The 24,000-nt window shown below is 38.0% G+C and overlaps 1 protein-coding gene and 1 long non-coding RNA gene across 4 annotated transcripts in view; one reads left to right on the forward strand and one right to left on the reverse strand.

Moving 5' to 3' along the window:
• LOC147029591 (inactive dipeptidyl peptidase 10-like) overlaps positions 1-24,000 on the forward strand; it is a 594,191-nt gene that overhangs the window by 383,788 nt on the left and 186,403 nt on the right. The window lies entirely within an intron of this gene.
• Positions 19,812-20,878, reverse strand: LOC147029593 (uncharacterized). Its single transcript, XR_015055731.1, has 4 exons — positions 20,767-20,878; positions 20,490-20,675; positions 20,045-20,123; positions 19,812-19,957 (listed from the first exon to the last, which is right to left on the reverse strand). It is a non-coding gene; the product is annotated as an uncharacterized LOC147029593 (long non-coding RNA).

A 24,000-nucleotide genomic window follows, 5' to 3' on the forward strand; every position in this document is an offset into this window, starting at 1 on the left:
TGAGGAGGTTGGAGGAAGCATGATTGGGGGGGGCAGCATGAGGGGAGGGGAAGGTAGCGTGATTGGGGGAAGGCAGCGTGAGGGGTTGGAGGCAGCGTGATTGGGGGGGAAGCATGAAGGGGAGGATTCAACAGTTAAGGGGTGGGGGAGAAAAAGAGTGGAGAGAGAGGCGTGGAAGAGTGTGGAGGTAGGGAGACCGAGGAGGGGTGGGGTAGCGAGGATGCAGGGGGGAGCAATGAGGGGTGGGGTCTAAGGAGGGGAAAAAAAGCAGAAAACAATGCGAAATAAAACATATACAAATAAACACATTAAAATGAATTACTTTTTTAAAAGCGTTGTCATGATTGGGGTTGGTTACAGGACTTATTGTTTGTGGCAAGCTTATTCGGGTGTGACTGGCTGTCCATTTGAGGGTGAAGGGTCAGAAGATTAAGTGGAGGCTGATTCGCTTGGGATTTTTTTGAAGAACTTCATAATGGAGATTTGAGTGCCTGCCTTCATTTTCTGTTCATAGACCTCCTTATACAATTTCAGAACATTCTCTATATCCTTCTGCACCTTGGAACTTCTCATGTAGTCAAGATCGTGCTCATCCTGAACAATTCGCTCATAATGATGGAGCATGAACGACTCGCTCAGAAAGACAGAGCATGAACAACTCGCTCAGAATGATGGAGCAGGAACAACTCTCTCAGAAAGACAGAGCATGAACAAGCTGCTCAGAATGACGCAGTATGAACCACTCACTCAGAATGATGGAGCACAAACAACTCAACCAGAATGATGGAGCACAAACCACTCACCCAGAATGATGGAGTACGAACCACTCGCTCAGAACGCCGTCCATGAACCACTCCCTCAGAACGACGGACCACGAACCACTCACTCAGAATGACGGACCACGAACCACTCGCTCAGAATGACCGAGCACGAACCACTCGCTCAGAATGACGGAGCACGAACCACTCGCTCAGAATGACGGAGCACGAACCACTCGCTCAGAATGAATGAGCACGAACCACTCGCTCAGAATGACTGAGCACGAACCATTCGCTCAGAATGACGGAGCACGAACCACTCGCTCAGAATGACGGAGCACGAACCACTCGCTCAGAATGACGGAGCACGAACCACTCGCTCAGAATGACGGAGCACGAACCACTCGCTCAGCATGACGGAGCATGAACCACTCGCTCAGAATGACGGAGCATGGACCACTCACTCAGAATGATGGAGCACGGACCACTCGCTCAGAATGACGGAGCACGAACCACTCGCTCAGAATGACATGGCATGGCAAAAGCATCCACAATGAGTGAATAATTCGCTTCAAGTGATGTAGTGCAGTTGTTTGTGTTGTTGTTTGTGTTGTTGTTGTTGAAGAATTATATCCACGCTGTGGCGAAAACACATTATCACAACACGCTCTTCCTTGTAGCAACTGCCGAATGTACATCCCCAATTGGGACACAACCTGTATCACCCTCCACTGTCGGGCATGAAGCAAGCAGCCTAAGCACTCAAGCAAGCACTCCAATTAAATTATTGATAAGGATGGCTGGCTTGGCAAGTGATAGCTATATCCAAACTATGTCCAAATTAGACAAGTTAACACTTTTTTAAGCATCGCAACTGCTGCTAAGTTCGATTCTGGAGCTGAAATTTTGTAATTCATTTTAGTTAAGAGATTCTCAAGGTTATGGTATCTGCGGAAATCACATAAAGCCATGAATGCTGGCGTCTCTGGACATTTATGAGCATTGCAATGTACCCAGTGATTCATAGAACAGGCATTTGGTAATATGAGTGAGGAAAGTGGAAACAACAACTTTATAGTTAAGAATTCGTTGCGGCTTGTTCCAAGTCAATACATGGTTTAGCATGGCCAAGAAATATGGTGGCTTCAGACCTCAGTGAGGTAACCCAGAATATGCCTTAAGACCGCAGACAGTGAGGTGGCCGGGGAACGCCTGATGGAGGATATAATTAAATAAGGCCATTAATTATCTTCAAAAGGGGTGTTTTAATTAACCCAAACACTCAATTTTCAGTCTTGCACCTCCTTGGAGCTTTCTTAGGATGCATGCAAAGTTTCAGGCTGCTAGGTTTTCTAGTTTTGGAGTTATGGGGGAGACACACACACACACACACACACACACACACACACACACACACACACACACACACACACACACTGACACATATACACACACTGACATTTATTAGTGCAGATATATTCAGGAACAGCCTTTCCCATCCAATTAAGGTAAGTACAGTGCCATATTTCATTGCACACACAAGTATATGACAAATGGGGTTTCTGGGACACCCATTCAAATGAATGGGAGGAAAGGGAAAAACTTTCTGATCCAAGCCCCCAAAACTCACAACAAGAGACTGATTTTATCCTCACCTATCCCATTCCCTCCCATACAAGCAAATGTAATATTGAGAATATGAAAGATTGAGACTTACTGATTAAAGCACTTCTTCCCCCCAACATAATCACAGTCCTTTAATATTTTCATTCCACTCAAAGAGCGAACCAACAAATATTTGTTCATGTTCTACTTCAGGGAATAACTTAATTTTCTTTCACATTCATTTCCATCAAGTATTTTCACAAAGAAGAACTTGGAACTTGGTTCTTGGTTGAAGTGTCTTAGTTGAGCAGAAATGAAATGATAAACTTCTCTTAATGCTCTTATTTGACCACCTCCTGAGCCATATATCATTTTGAGATTGTAATAAATTGTTTTTCCATTGTTCAATTGATATCCATCAAAGATTACAGTCCATTCAAGGATATTAATTTTTTTCTTTACATCCTCCAACTTATTTTTAATTAAATTTCTCTGCTTATTTGTTTTATTTACTTTTATCCCAGTTATTTTATTTACTTTTACCCCGGTTATTATTTTTCTCACATTCTTTATATTTCCCATTTAAACACCAAGGCTGTTTACATCTCCACTCTTTTGTTTGGTTATTGCTTGGTTCTATAATTTATAAATCAGTAAAAAGACAGCGGGAGCCCGTTAAAATTCCCAACCCAATATCTTAACACTCATACTTATAACCAGAAGGCAGACGCTTGATTCCATTCTCTAAAATATATCTTTTATCATCAAAGGCTCCAAATGCTTTCTAAATTATCACTTCTGTATATAATTGATGTTTATAACTTCTTATTGTATTCATTTTTCTGTACTCTTCCTTCTTTCAGGTTAAACAGTTGTAATAATGTTTAAAGTTTATTATTTCCTTGATTATATTTTTCTTTATTCCCTTTAGCATCTTATCACACCTTTCAATGTCATTATTATCAATATACATGAAAGCATAAGACTTTGATCTCAATCCAATAAATTCACTCATGACCTTCCCACCCAATTCATCTTTAAACTTTCCAATAACCTTTTTATTCTTTGATGAAAACGACACATCACCTGACTTATAATTACTTGTATCATAAATGTCAATATCATCAATCATATGCTCATATACATAACTTGTTTTAATTTCTAATATAAAACGATCTGTATCCATAAATAACAATGATAAATTATCCTTATGCTTTGGTTTTAAATTATTATTATTAATAGTCGAGCATTAACGACTTTGACAAGTCAAGAATTGTTGTTCCTATATAAATAGGTTTATCCCTTTCAATACTCTCTTTTTTTCAAATGAATAGCACAAAAGTTCTCTGAAAACACCTCCGCTCGCTCAAAACTTGGTCTGTTAATTAACTTTGAAGCTTGTTTCCAAGATGTAGCAAGTCTTATGTTTTGTCGATTCCTAACATTTAACATAGTCTTTCCAAATACAGCATTATTCATGAATTTATAAAAGTCCTTCTCAAAATCTGTTTTTGCTTCTGTTCTCCTTTTTGTATTAAAATCAATATACTTCTTTAACCAATGACTTTGTTGAAATTTCAAATTCCTATGAATTTTCCTCACTCTCAACCCAGCAGATAAATATTGTTTCAAGTTCCTTTGATGCAAAACATAACTTTCTTTATCATTTAATGTCGGAAGTAGTTTTTCTGGAGATTTACCTTGTATATTGAATGACTTGGTAATCACTTAACCATTCTTTTCTTGGACTTTCTTTATCAGGGGCATAACGTAGGTCTTTATGTTTGTTCTGCAGTTCTTCTGGATATATTAAATCAACCTCAAAATAATATCTAACTTCAGCTTCATCCAATTCTTTTTGAGAGGAGAAAACAATGTCTTGTAAAACTTTTTCATAATGTTTTTCTTTAACCCATTTAAGTTTTCCAGAAGGTAAAGATTGAGACATAGCCCACCCATACAAATTGTTCGCATCATAATACATCAGGTAAGAGTTGTCCTCATTCTTATTAAATCAGGAAGAAATTTGTTATTTGCTTTTGCATGTCTCTTGGAACATCCTTGAGATACTCCTCTTCTTTTCGCCTTCTCTATCATTAAAAGCATATCTATATCACTGATTGATTTCAAATTTTGTTTTGTCATTTTTAACACAGCACTCCAAACCAAACCCAGGGCTGTGTTATAGTGGGCGGGTTCAATCCATCAGAATTTTTGTTATGGCAGACTGTTCGAAAAGTTTCAAACACATCAGCCAATAACAATACATCAGTTTTAAGATACAAATCATGATATTCTCCAAGATTCTTTATATTAAACTTCTCCCAAACCTTTTTAGCTTGTCTATAATCTCTGTTGAAAATATGAGTTTTATTCAACTTGCAAAAGAAACTTTTCCTCGGAGGAAGTTGTTTCTTTAAACTTCTCAAATGAATCCATGTAGTCATACGGATATATTCCCTTTTGTGATAAGAGATCAATCTCTTCTTGATTTGAGAAATGTGATTTAAGATTCGGTAAGTTTTCAATATCTGATGCGAAGTTAGATAATGGACTTGACATAAACTTGTATGTGTCAAGAAATCTGATATGGGTTATGGGGGATGTATGAATTGTTTTTGTGAAGGAGATGTATTTTTGATCTGTGTTACGAATGGCAGAAATATCTCCAGATGTCTTTGAAAGTTCATTTATAAATAGATGTGTGCCATAGTGAGCATTGTGAAGAAAGACAGGATTAAGTTTGGGGGCTTGAAATTACGATTACAATAGGAATGAGCTGGAACTCTATATTTTCCAGGAAGATGACAATGATCCCTACTTTGACCTCTCCCTCAATTTTCTCCTCACAAATATGACAGATACTGTTCTTTCTAAATTCCCTTTTCTCTCCCTTTGTTAATGACATCGGTTTATAGGTTCCAACCATTATTACCTTCGCAAACTTTGTTGCGAAGGTTATGTTTTGATCGCTGTGTATTTATTTATTTATTTGTTTGTGAATATGTGTGTTTGTTTGTTTGTTTGTTTGTTTGTTATTCGCATAACTCCAAAAGTATTGAACTGAATCGCAGCAAATTTGGTGGGATGATTGGTTATTATCCGAGGACCATTTGATTAGATTTTGGGAGCGATCAGATCAAAGGTCAAGGTCAAGGTCATGAAAAGGTCAAAATCGTCATTTTGCCATAGTGCGGTCGAATTTTATCCAATTTGCATGCAAACAATGCCAAAATGTTGTGAATTCAATGCCCAATCTTGTGATGTACGATATGACACAGGAAATTTAATCTTTTTCAGCCATCATCACACATATGAGATGGCAGATGTGGTATGGGATTAAATACCATCACAATCAATGGTTTCTGGGGGGGGGGGGGAGGGGGAAGGGGAAAAATGTAGCGTTGGCGAAGGTATGCGCTCTACTGAGTGCCCGTTCTAGTTTCTCTTCGTCTTATGCAGTCTTTTTCCAATCGTCTTACAAACTCCTCTGAGGCATCTTCTCTATAAAGTTCAAACTTGTTGCATTCATCACCAACAGATAATTTGATATAATAACAGAAACCACAAGGAGTATGTTTTTGATATTTATTTGTGTATGGTTTATTTGGATTTGGAGAAACAGTTTCCATCTTTTCAAGGATACTTTCAAAATCAGTCAATATCACAAACGGATGTTTTATAGATTTGTTAAAAATCTTTGAATGATATGTCTGAACCTGCTTTTGGTAAATTGATTGCGGTTGATTTATGATTTCTACAATATTTTGAATGTTGATTTAATCGTTCTTTTGTATGAAAGGAGTTGAGACATCTCTGACAAGGATACGTTTTACATTTTCTCATGTATAGTTGTGATTTGGTTAATCTTGATAATTTTTTGTATAATTGTATATTGTGTAAATAAAATAATGGATTCTTTAAATTAAACCTGAACTAAGGATAAAACATAGAGTTTCTAAAAAAGCCCCCCAAAAATGAAATAACCTGTTTTCCAAATATATAAATGAATGATTTTTTTTACCCATTTGGAAAATAAGATAAAATTTAACAACCATAAAAATCTTCCAAATTCATTAAGATGTCTCATAGTTGGTTCAAGCCTGGTGTGTTGGCGCAGTGGTTAGGGCAGCGGCTTGGGATCCAAAAGGTCCTGAGTTCAAGCCCCGTTGAGCCACTGAATTAATACACCAGGGGGTTGACTCAGCCTGTCATCCTTCTGAGGTCGGCGAAATGAGTACCAGTATACTGGGCCGGTGTATACCCCGGTTAAAAATAGGTGTACCATATCCCTGTGTGTCGTAAGAGGCGACCAGGGTTGCGTCAGGAAGGGCATCCGGCGTAAAACATGTGCCAAATCACTATGCGGATCATACGGATGATCCGCTGTGGCAACCCCTAACGGGAGCAGCCGAAAGAAGAAGAAGAAGAAGAAGAAGTCTCATAGTTGGTTCAAGCAGATGTGGAAAAACCTGCTTACTTTTAAAGATGCTCCTTACTCCCAACTTTTTAGATTGTGATAATTTAATAATTTTCACAAAGTCAAGTTTTCAACCTGAGTATCAAGAACTCTCACAAGGTTTTAATGTTGGTCTTCGAAAATAAGATATAATCGGTGTATTTAAACTTCAAAACAAACAAAATGATTACAACATTGAAGATAAAATACAACTATTTTGTGATACACAGAGATATAAAAAGAAATCAAAGGCAATAACTTGTATTCTTAGTGATAATACGGATGACATACCTTCTCCCCAAGATTTGGATTTGTCAAAAAAGAACCTCGTTATCTTTGATGGTTGTGTAAATGAGAGAAAGCAAACGGTAATGGATAGCCACTACACAAGAGGGAGACATTCTTCTTGTAATTGTATTTATCTTTGTCAATCATACTTTCAACTCCCTCATTGTTCAATAAGAAAGAGTGCTTATACTTTTATTTTATTCAAGTAAAATTCAAAATATATAAACATTTTTTGGAGAGACAATTGTTCCACATTATGAAGTAAAAAGGAATTTGGGGATTATATGAAGCAGACGACTGAAAATATAAATATATTGTTTTGAAACAAGATGAGATATTAAAAGATGTATTTTTTATTTTATAAAAATTACATTGGCTTGTAGCATGGTATTGTGTACACTGTTTTCCTAAATGAGGAGAAAGCTTAGAAATTGAACCCAGTTTTAATAAGATAAACAATCTTAATGTTATATAATGCCCAAGTGTCTGTGCTTTCAGAAAATGTATACTTTGCTATGGGTCCTATGGATATAGTTGCTTACAAAGCATGTTTTTTATCCAAACACAGGCTGTTTTTTTTTCCATTTTAATGGCTCATTTTTTAGAAATGGGTTAGATGTATGATTGTATATGTTGTCCAAAATGGTTGAAATGCATTTTTTTGTTTGATATATAACATTATACATAAGAATAGAACAATTCCTTGAAACAGTACATTTCTTGTGACCTGCTGCATATTTTGGCACCTTCAAATATGTAACATCTCAGATTTTGCAAAATTTCCCCCAATTATAGTGAAGCTTACAAAATCTTATTCCAGAAATTTGAAATGCATCTGATAGAACATCTTAAATAGCAATTTACTTCTGCATAAAGTGATGATTTAAAATGGCAAGTTTCAACATGGATCATTACTAAATACCAGTTTTTAGGTTCACTTCCATGATTGGGTCAAAAACGTTAGGAAGCACGTAACAAATTGCATTTACCAAACTGCTACAAAATTACTGGTAGCTTGAAGCTTGATTTTATAACCATAGAATAAGTTTACCATGATAGCCCTATGATATAAAAAAATCAATACCAAAGGCCAGTTTGTGTTCAGTATACAGAACATCAAAGGTGGTTAGGAAGTACGTAACGTTTTAAAGAAATCTGCACTTTTAATCCTAAGATGTTAGTTCGGTTCATCACAGCATGTATTTCTGTGGTTAAGTTTATGTGCATATATATTTATGACCTGAATGAACACTGATCAATTTGATCAATTTGTTAATTTCATATGACCTTGACCTCTTTTCTCAAGGACAAATATCAGGTAAACCAAATATTCTCCATATATGTGGTTTCCAATTAGTGTATAATACATATCTAAGCCATCAGACCAATTTTAGAATGATATGAGTGGTTCCTTGATTCAGATAATTGATAACCAAATTTGACCCTGTCAGAGCAATAGAAAGAGGAAGAATTAAGCTCTGCCCAAATAGATACTGAATCCTCATGATGTAGGCTCACAAATGATATGCAAAACTTAATCGTACAATGACTTTCATTTATTGGTCCCCCGTGTCCTAAATGTGGACATAATACCTTGCTACAAGCCCATATATAAATGACAACTATTATTATAAATGTTGTGGGTAAATCTGCTTCTGGAAAAAACTTTCATAAATCAAGGTTCTTGTATAGTACAAATGAAAATATTGTAAATTTTCTGAAAAAAACACCATGTGATTCGTATTGTATCTACAACAACCAGAGCAATGCGATCAGAAGAAGTAGAAGGTGAAGATTATTACTATATTTCAGTCGAGGAACGTATGTGATTGAGTTATGAATGCCAAATATTTGAGGAGGTTTCTCTTGGCACAACAAAATATTCACATTATAAGAGTGAGTAAAAGAAACAAAAATCTGGTGGTCTTGGGATATTAGAAACTAATCCAGAAGGAATGAGACAAATTATTGAACATCTGAGTGGTCATGGAGTGAAGATTTTATCATCCAGTTTTGATGTTGATGAAGAAACTCAACGCAAATGAATGAAAACTTCAATGATGAAGGATTTAGTTCTTTCATCCCCTCTTCCTGTCCAGGCTGGAGTTCCTCAAGGTAGCGTTCTGGGCCCTGTTCTTTTTCTGGTTTTCATCAATGATCTCTCCAACTCTCTGGAAAATCCTCTATATCTCTTTGCTGATGACTCCACCCTCTGCCGTACCATCGGTCATCCCTCAGACCGGCAAGCATCAGCTTCTTCTCTCACTGCAGATCTGGATAAAATTACAAACTGGTCCAACACGTGGAACATGTCTTTCAATCCGGACAAATCTCACACTCTCACGATGTCTCTTCAAAAGGACCGTTTATATACCTCCCCCATCCACTTTCTCAACAATCCTCTGAAAGAAGTCCTTTCTTTCAAGCTTCTGGGTCTCACTGTCTGCCATGACCTTTCCTGGGAAATACACATTTCAAACCTCGCCTCCAAAGCCAGTCGCCGACTGGGAATCCTCCGTCGTGCAAAGTCCTTTCTCGGCCCACCTGAGCTCCTGACCACTTACAAAGCTTTTGTCTGCAGCCTGATGGAGTACTGCTATCCCCTCTGGGCTGGTGCTCCTGCCTCCCACCTTTCTCGGCCTCACGCTGTAGAAACCAAGGCATTTCAGATCATTGGCATCTCCTGCAATGAGGCTGAGTCTTTGGACCTCTCACTCATTCAGCGCAGGTTGGTCGGTGGTCTTTCTGTCTTCTACCGTCTCCTCTCCAGCCTCGCCCCCCCAAACCCCGCTCTCTCTGTGATTTGTCACCACCACATTTCCGCAGGGCGCTCAAGGTCCACCAACAACCCCCTTGTGGTAAAACTACCAGAATCACGAATCACTGCTCACCTTCACTCTTTCATTCCTCTTTTTTCCCGCCTTTGGAATAAACTCCCTCACTCTATTCATTCCCATTCTTCCCTCCAGGACTTCAAAACAGCTGTTCACCACCACCTCTTATCATCCTCCATGCAAATCCTCAATCTTTTCTACCCCCGATAATCCACCCAAGCCCACCTCATTCAAATTCCCTGCTTTCCTTCCTGAAAGTCCCCGTAATGTCCATCTTCTGTTCCCCATGTTCCCTGTCCCATCCCTCTCCCTTCCACAGATCTCCTAATGTCTCTGTTCCCCACTGTTTTGTCCTTCCCACTCCCTCCCCTCTTGTCTCATATCCCCCATGATGTGTGTTGTGTGTTAGCTCTCACACGAGCCTCGGCAAGGTATACAAAAAAAAAAAAGCAGAGATACAAGTATTCGTGAAGAAGAAATTACAACTCGTATTAATGTTAATAAAGAATTTGATGAAATATTTAAAGAAAAGGATTTATTTGAACACATCTACTTTAATGATGAAGAAAAGGAAAATTTCCCTGTTGACCTTTATAATTCAGTGAATGATATTTTCCAAGAAATAAATGGATGCGAAAGAAAAAGCAAGAAGATTTAAGGAGCATCAAGAGTTGGTTTCAAAAGTTGTAAAACAACAGGAAGACAATAATAAGAAACGCAGGCAGAATCGAACGGGTGAAGCATTTGAAAGAAAACGAGAAATTTTTTAAACCACTTTTAAAAACTTCCCAAGAAAAAATTATAGATGCTTCCACAGTTTCCACAATAGAATATACTCCTAAAAAACTTCAAATGTTAAAAGGTTTCATTAAAATGATGGAGGAAGAATTCGAGCAAATAGGAGAATTAGAATATGATGATGAAGGATTATTTCAACAACTGGAAGAAATTAATCGACCCCCTGATTATATTGTGAAGGCTCTTAAAAACAATGAATATTCAGCGGATTATAAAACCAAAGCAGGACTCATTCCAACAGAACAACCAGCAATATTTCATCTTGTTCAAGAAAAGGGATTGATATTTAATAATGAATTAAGTTTCTTGAGTTCTGCTCAGCCCCATGATAAACGAACTCTGATATTAATGTTTCTTCCAACAAAAGATGGAAAACAAGGTTCAACTGTGAGGGATGAATCAAAGTATTTTGATAAACCATTGGATTTGAAAAATAAGGATGATAGAGTATATATTGATCTGCTGGACTCTCTTAATTATAGGGTAAGTCCATCTGGTAAAAGTAGGGAGAATGAGAAGGAGAAACACATTATTCAGGCTTTAAGTAGGCTTGGTTCAGGTGTTAGTTTTCTTCCAAATGACCCATCACAATTAGTTAATAGACTGTTATTGCTGTTAGGTAGTAAGAAGACCAGAAATAACAATTGTTTTCATGAAGCATCAGCCATTTAGACCAGTTGATGAACATGAAAATAATTAATAAATATCAATACGAAGATATTTTATCCCATATTAAATAAGATGAGAAGCACAATCCTTAGTTTTAATTTCACAACAAGCGACCACACATCTTCATTTCCATACCCACTGCAACTTGATGCAACAAAAGAATATGAGGCGTCTTTATTGTCCATGGAAACTTATTATACCTTATTTAATATAACCGAGAAAAATGACAAGTTTAGTTATAATCCGGGAAGTGGATATAAAACGATAAGAGTGGATCACCCGGAGCATATGAGATTTTTCAAATATCTTCCGAAATTGCTCGTCTTATGAAAGAACAGGGTGATGAACCAAAAAAGATTGTTGTAGATATTCAAAAAAATATTACATAATCAACTATTAAACTTAAAAACTACTTAAAACTACTAAAAAACTACTAAAAAAAACTTAAAAACTACAAGGTTGATTTCACAATTGATAATAATTCATTTGGAGAGTTATTGGGTTTTTCCTCAAAAAAGATTGAAACTAATGGGACGTTTTACAGTGATGATGTCATTCAAATATCCTCAGGCATAAATTAGGTATTAATTCACTGTGATTTGATTGATGGTGCTTATAATGATCGAATAAGAACAAATACAATATTTTCATTCAGTTTATACTCAACCCCAATTGGTTATAAATTCAATACAGAACCCAAAAATCTGGTTTATCTTCCTGTGTCAAGAAAAACTATATACAGAGTAAAGTTTAGGATAACCGACCAAGATAATCGCATGATTTATTTTAATGGAGAAATTATATCCATCAGAATTCACCTACGTGAAGTTTTCCAATAAATTAAATACGATGGTTATTGTGTGGAAACACGAGTTGGGAAAATATAAAATAATTACAGGGGATGGGATGTTCCTTTCCCCATACTACAAGGGTGAAGGTATGTATCTTGGTAGAGGATACTATAAACCTAAGAGATGTTGTGGGCTGGGGGTTGGTCGCGAGAATGACCGCTGGGTGGGGGAAACTACGTCGTCTCCACCAGACTCCTCGGAATTGTAGGCCGTCACTCAGATAACTCCACGAGCTGGCGGGTCGATTATCCGACCGTGGTCGCCAATTCTCAACCGCGTAGTGTAGGGTCTGTTTGTCTAAAGCCAATTTACATAAGTAGCTACGCGATTTAAACTACCGGGGAAGCCACGCCCTCGGAATGCCTGGTCAAACCTTATTTACTCTACCGGCAGTGGTAGATTCACACAACCGACTACCGTTTTGCCACCTACCTTTCCGGCTTGTTGCAGTCGAGCGGGGCCTGCCCAGGACGTCCCGGCTATAATAGACCGATTACTGGGGATGAAACCCCGCTTACACTCAGACCCGGACCATGCTGGACCAATGTAAGAAGGGACAGAAATGGACTGGGAACATTTCTAACAAATGTATTAGCAGTAAAATAAAGACAAAGGCAAGACTTGACTTGAATATGCAAGCAGGGAAATATTTACAATAAGCAAAAACACTTAAACAATTCTACTTAAAGATGGGCCCACACGCAGACACACACACAAAAAGAAAAGAAACCCCTGAGTCTTTATTTGACCCTCACAGCCGTGAAGAGAGACAAGCTGGGGGTCAGAGTTCTGTGGGTACCTGGTCGGCGGAGGGAAAGCGTGCTCTGTAGTGCGGCACCTGCCAAAGGTCGTCGGTTTGGTCCCAGTCGCATGTGTGGGACTCGTGGCTCATGGCAGAGCTCGCGTGGCGAATAGTCGGGGTCCACAGAACTCCTCTCCCCGTAACAGCCACCGTGAAGAACGAACCAGACTGCTGACAGCCACAGTGAAAACGAACCAGACTGCTCACAGCCACCGTGAAAACTCCTGGTCCAACCACCATGAAAACTTCTCCTCACTCAGAGAGTCTCGGAGATATATCTTCTCCCACCACGGGGAGGGGCTCTTGGCGAAAAATGCCTCTCTGTCGGCCCCTCGTTGGACAGGGTCCTACGGCCTACCTTTCCGGGGCGGGGCCTTGGCCCCTGCAGGGAAACCCCAACCACTTTCCATGCGGGGTCAAACTTGATGAGTAACAGTGTAACGCCGTAACACTCGACGAGTAACAGTATCAATGTTGCAAAGGTACGTTGGTGGTGCTGCCGGTTGGTGGTGGATCGTGATGGGCCGAGGGGTCATGCAGATGGCTTGTTGGTTGTTTGATCTAAAGATTTAATAACCTAACTAAAAGAAGTCGCAACACGTTTTTGATTCTCCCACGAGACAAAAGGAAAGGGATCTGACTAAACATGTACTTAATGGGACAACTGACTTTTGGGACCTGGATGTTGAATGCAAATGGTTTTCAGATCCGAAACAGTATGTATCTTGGTCGAGGATACTATAAACCTAAGAGACAAAGGGGTGCAGGACATCAATTTAGAAATAAAGGAGATGGGATAATTGATAGTCTAATGGGAATAGGTACAACTATTCTTAAACATAAAGACCTTATTGATTCAACTGCTTCTGCTGTGGGAAATGTAGCGGGTGCTATAAAAAGTATAAAAGATGCCCAAAAGAAATCTCATAAATGGCAAGCAATAAATGAAATTAAGAAAGGCAAAACTCAGTTGTCTCCCTAAGAATGACAGAAAAGAATTCAAATACTTGGGTCAGTGTTTCAAAAGTTTTAACACCTTTTTTCCAAAATATATACAAGTATGGAAGCAATTGATAGTTTCTATGATTTGGATGATACCATTGTCATATCGAACTCAACTAAAAAAGAAGACTACTTCAAGGTAAATGCAATAACTGGAACAGATTGGAATGCAAATGGAACAAAAAGTTTTGAAATAAATCATCAACAAATTTATTTGAATCTCGCCGAAAGTTTCTTGTTGTGTAAATTTACATTCACTAAGGCTGCGAATACCACAAACGCCACACTCGTAAATGATTTATTCTGGAAAATGTTTGATTGTGTTAGTTTGTGTATTGGAACACAAGAAGTTGAAGCGGTTGATTATGTCTCTGCAACATCTGAAATGATGAAATTTACACTATATTCAATTCATGATAGAATGGGAAAGGGAGCTGTCGAAGGTTTTATTTCTGATATGGCAATGGGAACAAACACAGACCCTGGATATCGTCAAAGGAAAGGAATGTACAATGATGATACAAAAACAGGTAATAGTTTTTCTGTGGCAGTTCCTCTTCAAGGTATATTTGGATTTTGTGATCATGATAAAGTTCTGTATGGTCTTAAAATTAGATTTCAACTGAAAAGGAATGATAATGAAAATAGATTGCTTTTTGGTGTGGCTAATGCTTTTGCTGATCAGAATAAATTTCTAATTGATGAAATTAGTTGGTATATTAGTGAATATATGCCGAATCTTAAAACAGAAGAGATGTTGAATAGAAGACTAAACTCAAAGAAACCACTCAATGTATCATATGTTAAAAGAAGATATCAACATGTTAAACTGAACCAAACCACTTACACGTGGCATTTGGGTATTCTGGAGGGAAAGCCACAATATCTGTAGCTCATTTTAAAACAACCAGATGGTGACACTACTACTGATGGGAATAATGCGTTGAGTGATAATGCTCTAGTGAAACAACTTCGCGTTTCTCTCGATGGAACATTTTATCCACGAGATAGATTGGAAATTAATTGGGAAAAAAATGATTATGCTGAAGCATACAAGTCTTCCAAAAGGTGTGTGTGAAAGCAATGGAAATAAAGAACCCATTTTGGATATGACAGCGTTTACAAGTTTGTTTTCAATCTATGCGATTGACTTGAGTGCTCAAAAGGAAACTACAAAGTCCAATCAAGTGGATACTTCCCTATACATTGAAAGAGGAGAGAGTGAAGAAGTTGATACATATTGTTTGCTTTTGGAAAAAACAGAATTACAGATTAATACAGTTAATGGTGTTCTGATTCGTCTCACATATTTTTTTTTGATAAATAATGAGTACTAAAGTGCCAACTGGGGTATATGTTAATCAAATCAATCTTCATCAACTTTCATCTTGTATTCACAATCAAAAGCCTTGGATGATTAACCTTAATGCAATTCAGAGAAAAGGAGTAGTAAGAATTGATGTTTTGCTCATAAGAGAACAGGTGAAAATCTTGAACGATACTGGCTAACTTAAAATTAAAATGTCAAAACCAATGTTGAAGAAATATTCAAAAAGAGAGACGAGTGGAAGATTTCCCCAATTTCTAATTCCTTTATTTGCTGGTTTAAGTGCGGCTGGAGCATTGACGGGTGCTATTTCGGCAGCTGTGAAAATTGACAACGAAAGGAAGGCTCAACTCCATGCTCAAAAAGAATTGGAAAGACATAACAAAGACTTGGAGAAACAAATTAGTGGAAGTGGTGTAATTGTAGATTTTGCTGAAAAACTTGAAAGTCAGCCTGATAAAGCGAGATTGTTGATTTGAGATATGCTTTCTTCTATCGCACAAGCAGGTGTAAAATTAACGAAAAGGGGTAATGGATTATATCTTTCTTATAAATAAATGAGCATTGATGAGTGGTTTAAAGAATTTGGAAAGAATACAACATCAAATTTACAACTTGTCAAATATTGTGAGAAATTAAAAATTAATAATGTGGTTATTTGTATGAGAGATGAATTAACAAATGTGCCTAAACATACAAATAATATTATTATGAACTGAGAAAATAATAATGGGAACTGTTCTCATTGGGTTTGTATTTTTAATAGTCAAGACAAATATTATTTTGATAGTTATGGTCTTACACCACCTGTTGAAGTAATAAAATTCTTACAGAATGGTGTTTGTCAAACATTTTAAGTCCAAGAATTAAATTCCAAGTGTTGTGGTCAATTACTGTATGTCTAAATGTGTTATTTCAAATCAACAAAAATAATTTTTTGAATGACTTTTTAATTTCATATAAATGACGTGTTGGTAAAGATGGTTCTATCTTTGGTGTATCCCAAGAACTGGATATTGATTTATCAAATTATTACACAAAGGCACAGGCTGAACGACAGAAATACAGTATAGAAAAAATATTAATATGAAAAATGCTTTCAAATTAATAAATTATCCAAGCCCGACTGACGCAAATGACTTGGTGAGATTAAGTGATTTATCACAATATATATCCTAACATATAACGGCTGTGTATTCCAAAGATCAAGCCTGGTGTTGGCTTCGTGGTTAGGGCAGCGGCTTGGGATCCTAGGGTCTTGAGTTCAAGCCCCGTTGGCCTCTGAATTAAGATACACCAGGAGGTTGACTCAGCCTGTCATCCTTCTGAGGTCGGCAAAATGAGTACCAGTGTACTGGTGAGGGGGACACTGCATCAGCGGCATATCCACGTCCCAACCAATGATGCAACCGGCAGCCACAGGCTGCACTCGATAGAGAGGGAGAGATTCCAAAGATACAGAAGTGTTGATTTTTATCTCCGGGTCATACAGAATTCACAGTTCCAATTAAAATAAAATTTTATAAAGAAGGGTGTATCGTTTGGATGAGAATAGAACAATGGGGATATAATATGATTGATTTAGGGTATAATTGGTCATTTAAAGTTAACCTGGAAGACCGGGAACAATTAAATCAGTCTCGTAAGGAAGAATATTATCCACTTGGTGCCGAGAATGATATTTGTGGAAGCATGATTAGCAAACAACAAATAATAGAATTTAATAAGGGTAAAATCAATCATGGTTTTGCCATAGTTTTCTCATGAAAACACAAAGAACAGGATTGTATATCATAAGTAAGGGAATGCAAACTTATTTAACTTTCGGAAGATGGGGAGGTGTTTCCTGTCATTATATTAATCTGTCATATATTTCTGATACATAAATGACAGCAAGAAGGCTTCAACAAAATTATCATTTCTGTGTCCAAGCATACCTTCAAGAAAAGGGTATTCGGTATTTTAATAAATATGTTCTTCAACATAAGAATGAGGTATTTTCAATGAAAGATTGGCTTTATACTGATGTTAATAAACCAACAACTTTGGATTTAACTAAAATGTTTAATAATGAAAGAATTTTAAAGTTAAGAAAAAACAAGGCTCTTTTAGAAAATCAAAATTTTTTTTATTGGTTTCCTGTTGTAAAAAAATATATTTTGGATGCATGAATATCAAGTAATCCAGATGAATGTATGTATGATATTTTATGGGGTGAAAGTGGTTCAAGGATAGTGAGGGATGAGGAAGGAGTTGAAGAAACTGAGAAGAGAGAGAAGGAGGAGAGGGAGAGGGAGGAAAGAGAGAGAAGAAATAAATATAAAAATATGAAAACCAGTGAGGTTATAAAAAGATCAAAGGTATTACAGAAAATAAATCAATCTCAATGCACCGAGGAGGAAAATAAAGAATTGGCAAGTCTTTTAATAACATATGCGTCAGGACTATGAACATCGGTTTCAGGGAGAAGATTTAAATGAGAAAGTGGAGATAATGAAGAGAAACAAGGATAAGATTATATTATTGATGATGTTGGTGTAATTGACTTTGATTAAAGTTTTACATTTTTTTTCTTAAATAAATGGAGGAGAGAGTGAAGACATTTCTAAGGATTCTTTATGTTTTAAAAATTAAGATTCAAATGTGCATGTTGGAAACTAAAAAGGTGTTCACACTCTCGGAATTTTTCACATAAATAAATGAGTTATTGTCTAAAATGTAAAACGAAAACTAAGAGTAAAAATATCTCGTATGGTAAAAGTAAAAATAATAGGGTTATACAAAAAGGTACATGTCCAGTGTGTGGCTCAAAAAAGAGTGAATTCATCATCAAACACAAACGAGGGGGGGATATACAAAAGTTTTTGTCAGGAAGTAAATTTACAACTGGAATACCAGGGGAATTACATCTACTAGGGTATTCTTTATGTGGTCCAGGAACAAACTTGAATAAAAGATTAGATGAGGCTGACAATCCTAAACCGTGGAGCAAACCTATCAATGGGGTTGATGAAGTGTGCATGAGGCACGATATTGATTATGGAAATTGCACGACATTGGAAGAAAAACATGAAGCAGATCGAGAAATGTTGTATAATTTGTCTCTGATACAAAATCCAACCTTGAGAGAAAAAGTTGATAGGTTCATCGTGAAGAAGATGATCAGTGCTAAATAAAAGCAAGAGAAAACCTAAAAAATTGTGGACTGATGAGGGTACAGAGTTCTACAACAAAACATTTATGAATTTTCTTAAAAATAACATTACATTATGCAGCACCTTTAATGAAGGAAAAGTGGTTGTTATTGAGCATTTTAATCGCACTTTAAAAGAGAGACTATATAAAAAATTCACTCAACTCGGTTCTCGACCATGGTTATCTTTAATTCAGGACATTGTCGATAAGTACAACGACAATTCATACCTCAACGAAAACTAAGCCATCAGAAACATTTACAAAATTTAAATATGAAAAAGAGATTAATGTCAGAAAGCCTAAGTTCAAAGTTGGTGATATAGTAAGAATATACAGGTGGAAATCTCATTTTGAAAAAGGTTATACCAAGCGATGGACAAATGAACTTTTTAAAATTGTTGATGTCGTCGGTACAGTTCCTTGGACTTACAAATTATGTGTTTTAAAGGGGGAAGAGATTTTAGGTTCATTTTATTCACAGGTATTACAAAAGACAAAGATAAATTGAAAAAAAACCCTTGGACTGACAAATTTTGTGATTTAAAGGGGGAAGAGATTTTGGTTCATTTTACTCGCAGGAATTAAAAAAGACAAAGATAAATTGAAATTTTTTTGACTCCACCCCTTTTTAACTCCGCCCCTTTTTGACTCCATCCACACAAGCCCCACCCACGCAAACCCCACCCACAAAAGCCACATCCACACAAGCCCCACCCACGCAAACCCCACTCACACAAACCCCACTCACACAAACCCCACCCACAAAAGCCACAGCCACACAAGCCCCACCCACATAAGCCACATCCATGCAAACCCCACCCACATCAGCCACATCCACATCCATCATATCCACGTAATTAGTGATTCGTTTAATAGTTCCCACACACAAAATGTTTATTGAATTTAAAAAAATTGCTCCACCCACTCAAGCCCCACCCACACAAGCCGCACCCACACAAATCCCACCAACACAAGCCCCTCCCACACAAGCCCCTCCCACACAAGCTCTACCCACACAAGCCCTACCCACACAAGCCCTACCCACACAAGCCCCACCCACACAAGCCCCACCCACACAAGCCCCACCCACCTGTGCACCCCCACCTTTGACCCACCACCCCCCTCATTCCACCCCCACCCTCCCCCACATACAACACGGGGAGGGGAGTTGGGGTAGCGCACCTTCGCCCCAACTCTAACCCTCCCCCAACCCCCCCCCCCTTTACATCTCCTTTATTCTTTTCTTATAATTCAAAATCAGATAATTATAAGGAAAGCATATATAATAAAACAAGATTACAAACATTTAACAAAATCTTCTTTTGCAGCAGTCTGATGGTTTGTGATTTTGAAACTCGGTCAACATATTCTGTTCAAAACAAAGAGAGAAGAACAATTAAGGTATATAAAGATGATTATATTATGATATTAATAAAATAATAAATATAACATTTACCTCCAGAAGATTGAGTGTCGTGTCAGATTCCTCCAGAAGATTAAGTTGTGTGTTTGGTTCATTCAGACAGGTGTTTAAACTGAAATAATAATAATAATAATCATAAAAATAATAACAATAATAATAATAATAATAATAATGAGTCAACACTCAAGAGAGATATAGACAGAGACATCGAGACATAGAGACAGAGGAAGAGAGAGAGACAGAGACACACAGACACACACACACACAGACACACACACACACAGACAGACACACAGACACACACACACACACACACACACACACACACACACTTTCACACACACACACACACACACACACACACACACACACACACACACACACACACACACACACACACACACACTCTCACACACACACACACACACACACACACACACACACACACACACACACACACAGAGGGATAATTTCTCACCTTTGACTCGACTCATTCAAGGTCAGAGGACGTGAGAGAACCTCTTTCCAGCCAACAAAAATATCATTCAATTCTCTTATGAACGATTGAATGTCTTCAAGGAAGTCATTAATTTTTTGCCACTCGTGATATGCAAACGCCTCCTGTTCCAGATCAGTTATCAACGATGTTCTTATTGTGGACAACCTGTTATAAAAAGACATACAATAATTATTGGTTGTACAGTGATATAAGTCCGTATAAAACAACAAATAATGAATGGGTTCAAGGATTTCACCTCTCATCTTGTGAAAACCATTGATCTGCAAGGTCAGAGTTCTCTTCAAAATACTCCTTTCTCTGAATACGACTCAAAATTCTCTGAATAAGAACGAAGTTCGCTTTGGTAATAAATAGCCTCCTGTTGATGACATCATGGGAGATAACACAACAATGGGTTTTTCAGGTTGTGTCTCACATAGGAAATGAGTCACATTTTTGCTTTGGGCGAGGCAGCTAGGTTCTCAAGCAGTCCGACTCATTTTAACACGAAAATGAAACAGCTTGCTTGAAATGATTTTGAGAAAAACTTACATCAAATAACACATAATGTTGAATTTGGAAAGACCATGAAAAATAAGAGCATAAAGAGAAGTTTATCACTTCATTTCTGCACAACAAAGACACTTAAACCAAGAACCAAGTTCCAAGTTATTCTTTGTGAATATACTCGATAGAAATGAATGTTATAAGAAAATTAAGTTATTCCGTGAAGTATAACATGAAAAAATATTTGTTGGTTCGCTCTTTGAGTGGAATGAAAATATAAAAGGACTGTGATTATGTTGGGGGGAAGAAGTGCTTTAATCAGTCAGTCTCAATCTTTCATAGTCTCAATTTTACATTTGCTTGTATGGGAGGGAAGGGGATAGGTGGGGAGAAAATCAGTCTCCTATTTTGATCTTTCGGGACTTATGTCAGAAAGTTTTCCCCTTTCCCCCCATTCATTTGATTGGGTGTCCCAGAAACCCCATTTATCATCCACTCACACAAATTAAATCATTCCATACTTTGAGCAGTGTTTGTGTGTTTGTTTGACTTATATCCAGTATATGTAAATATCTTTTACCACTGGACAGAATGAGTTGAAAACTGGTGGTTGCACTTTGGTGTGTGCAAGAAGGGTTTATGCGATTGAAAAAAATTCAAAGTCCCAGAGATTTAGAGTGTGGGGAGAACCTCAATTCTGTCTCTGTAAATATATTTGGCACAGCACCTCTCCCAGAGGGATGTCGTATTACAAGTCATGATAAAACCAACCAATTCTAGCAGAATTAGCAGGTCTGTATTTCTGAGGCAGTTATCCCATCCGCAAGGACGGGTTAACCCTCGTGCAATTCAAGAAGTGTCTGTTTGTGTGTTTGCTTGTTTGTTTTCACTTCAATGCACTCCTGAATGGCTGGACGGAATGAGGGGAAAACTGGTGGTTGTATTCGGGGTCTGCACGGGCATGTTTTCAGTGGTTAGTAATTATGGTGGGGGGGGGAGGATCAGTGCCAATTAGCAAACCAAAACCCATCTGGTTGATCACAGTCAGTTCTTGTGTTTTGAGAATAAATACATTAAAATGTTTCTGCAGAATCTATTTTGTCATAATGATTAAAGCAAATTACTATTTTCAGTTTTCCTGTTACCTTTTGAGTTAAAAATGCACCTTTCTGCTTTTTTTGAGGCAAAGTCATCAATGATGTTATCATAAGACAGTTGCTGTTGCTGGCCAATCTCCCTGTTAATGCTGATGACAACCAGTTCGCTGAGACGTTCCTGTCATCGACGAGCGCAGGTATGTTTTGATGGGTTTCAACTTTGAAAAGTTCTCTCTGCTGATGCCACAGTGTCCGGGGGCATGACAGCTATCCTGAGAGTGATCCACAGTTTGAGATAAAGCTCTTGCAGCTGCTTTTATGGATCAATGAAAGCAGCTGCAGAGCTGTCATCTGAGATGGCACTGATGGCAGGTTCTGGATCTCCTGTGCTATTTCAAATCCACTGATATCAGTCATCATTAAAGCTCAATGTCTTCTCTATCTCCTCACATTACCTCCTCAATGTGTCACTGGACATTCATTTGGACATCATTAAAGTTGAGCAGAACACCAAAGCTGTTTTGCCCAAAGTTGATGAAAAAAAATCTTGAAAATAAGAAAATGAGCTTGTCCATTTTGGGAATTGCAGGGGCCAGCTCTGGGGAGGATTCCAATTCTCCCTCTGCAAATATTGTCATAGGCACAATCCACGTCAGGTAGCCACTTATGGCAGTTGGTGGGAAAACACACATGCTGAGGTCTCCCCTCGAGAAACGGCAAAGCTTACAGTTCAATTTGGTTAGTGCATGCCTGAGAGGCTGGCAAGTGACCCTTTTCTGAATGTGGACTAATTCCACATGAGTGATCAGGATTTTAACTGAATTTAACAATTTACACCAGGGATGACCAATCAGGCCTGCACCAGACACAGATCGCGGCACACTGGTCCAACAGCAATAGCATTCCCGGAAAAAGAGAGCTCCAATGCCAACAGGTATCGCCAGAAAAAGAGAAAGAATGTTGCTTCCTGCATGCTTAAATAGTCCTCCTCCCTTCCCACTTCACAATTCCTCTTACCTCTCATGTGAAGTGATGCAGCCATTCAAATGGCATCTTCCTGCCTTCAGCCCAATCAAGCGACACCCCGCAGCTCGGGCCCATAGCGGCCTTTCCTTTGCTAACAGGTTTGGCCTATCATAAGCCACATTGCTGCCACAGTAGGAGGGTCCTCGCTGGGGTCCTGCCCCAGGGTGGTGATGACATTAATGGCAGTGGTAAGGTCATGCCCTCTGGCCCGTGCAGATGCCAGAGGGAGGAGGAGAATGGAGCAACCTTATTGTGCCACATCCTGGGGTTGCTTCATATCAGTTCTCAGGGATCCCCTCATCTTACCTTGACTGTTTTCTGACGATTCGACCCGAAGGACAGATTACGTAACATCCTTAACCGAGATAATCTGTCTATCGCAAATAACACTGCCTTCCAACGGTGCACAAAAACAGGACAACTTCACCTAAACACAAAGTCCTAGACACAAGTAAGAAGGAGTTATCCTGCAAGAGAACTTGGTCCATGCTTAGGCCTTACATTTTTACAACTACCATGCTCCCCACACGTGTATAAATTTGTATAGCATAGCGCTGCTCACGGTGCGAGCGGGTATTACAAGTTAAACTAAAATACACCAATTCTGGGGGAATTAACCCATCTGTAAAATTAGAGGAATTCACCTATCCATAAGGACAGCTTATTTGATAGTATAACAAAATAATGGTAAGAAGCAAAACAAATCAGTTACATTTAATTGTACTGTATTTGCAGTTACATTTACTGCACATAAAATGAACTCAAAGACCGATGTCCTGGCATTGTCCTCTTGAAAATGTGTCGTGATGCCTCAATGTTTTGATGAGTGATGTATAGACAGACATTGTATGATCGGTGCA

This window comes from Eptatretus burgeri, chromosome 3, assembly GCF_056783735.1.
Source record: "Eptatretus burgeri isolate ZD-2024b chromosome 3, Ebu_testis_v1, whole genome shotgun sequence".
NCBI classification, from domain to species: Eukaryota; Metazoa; Chordata; class Myxini; order Myxiniformes; family Myxinidae; genus Eptatretus; species Eptatretus burgeri.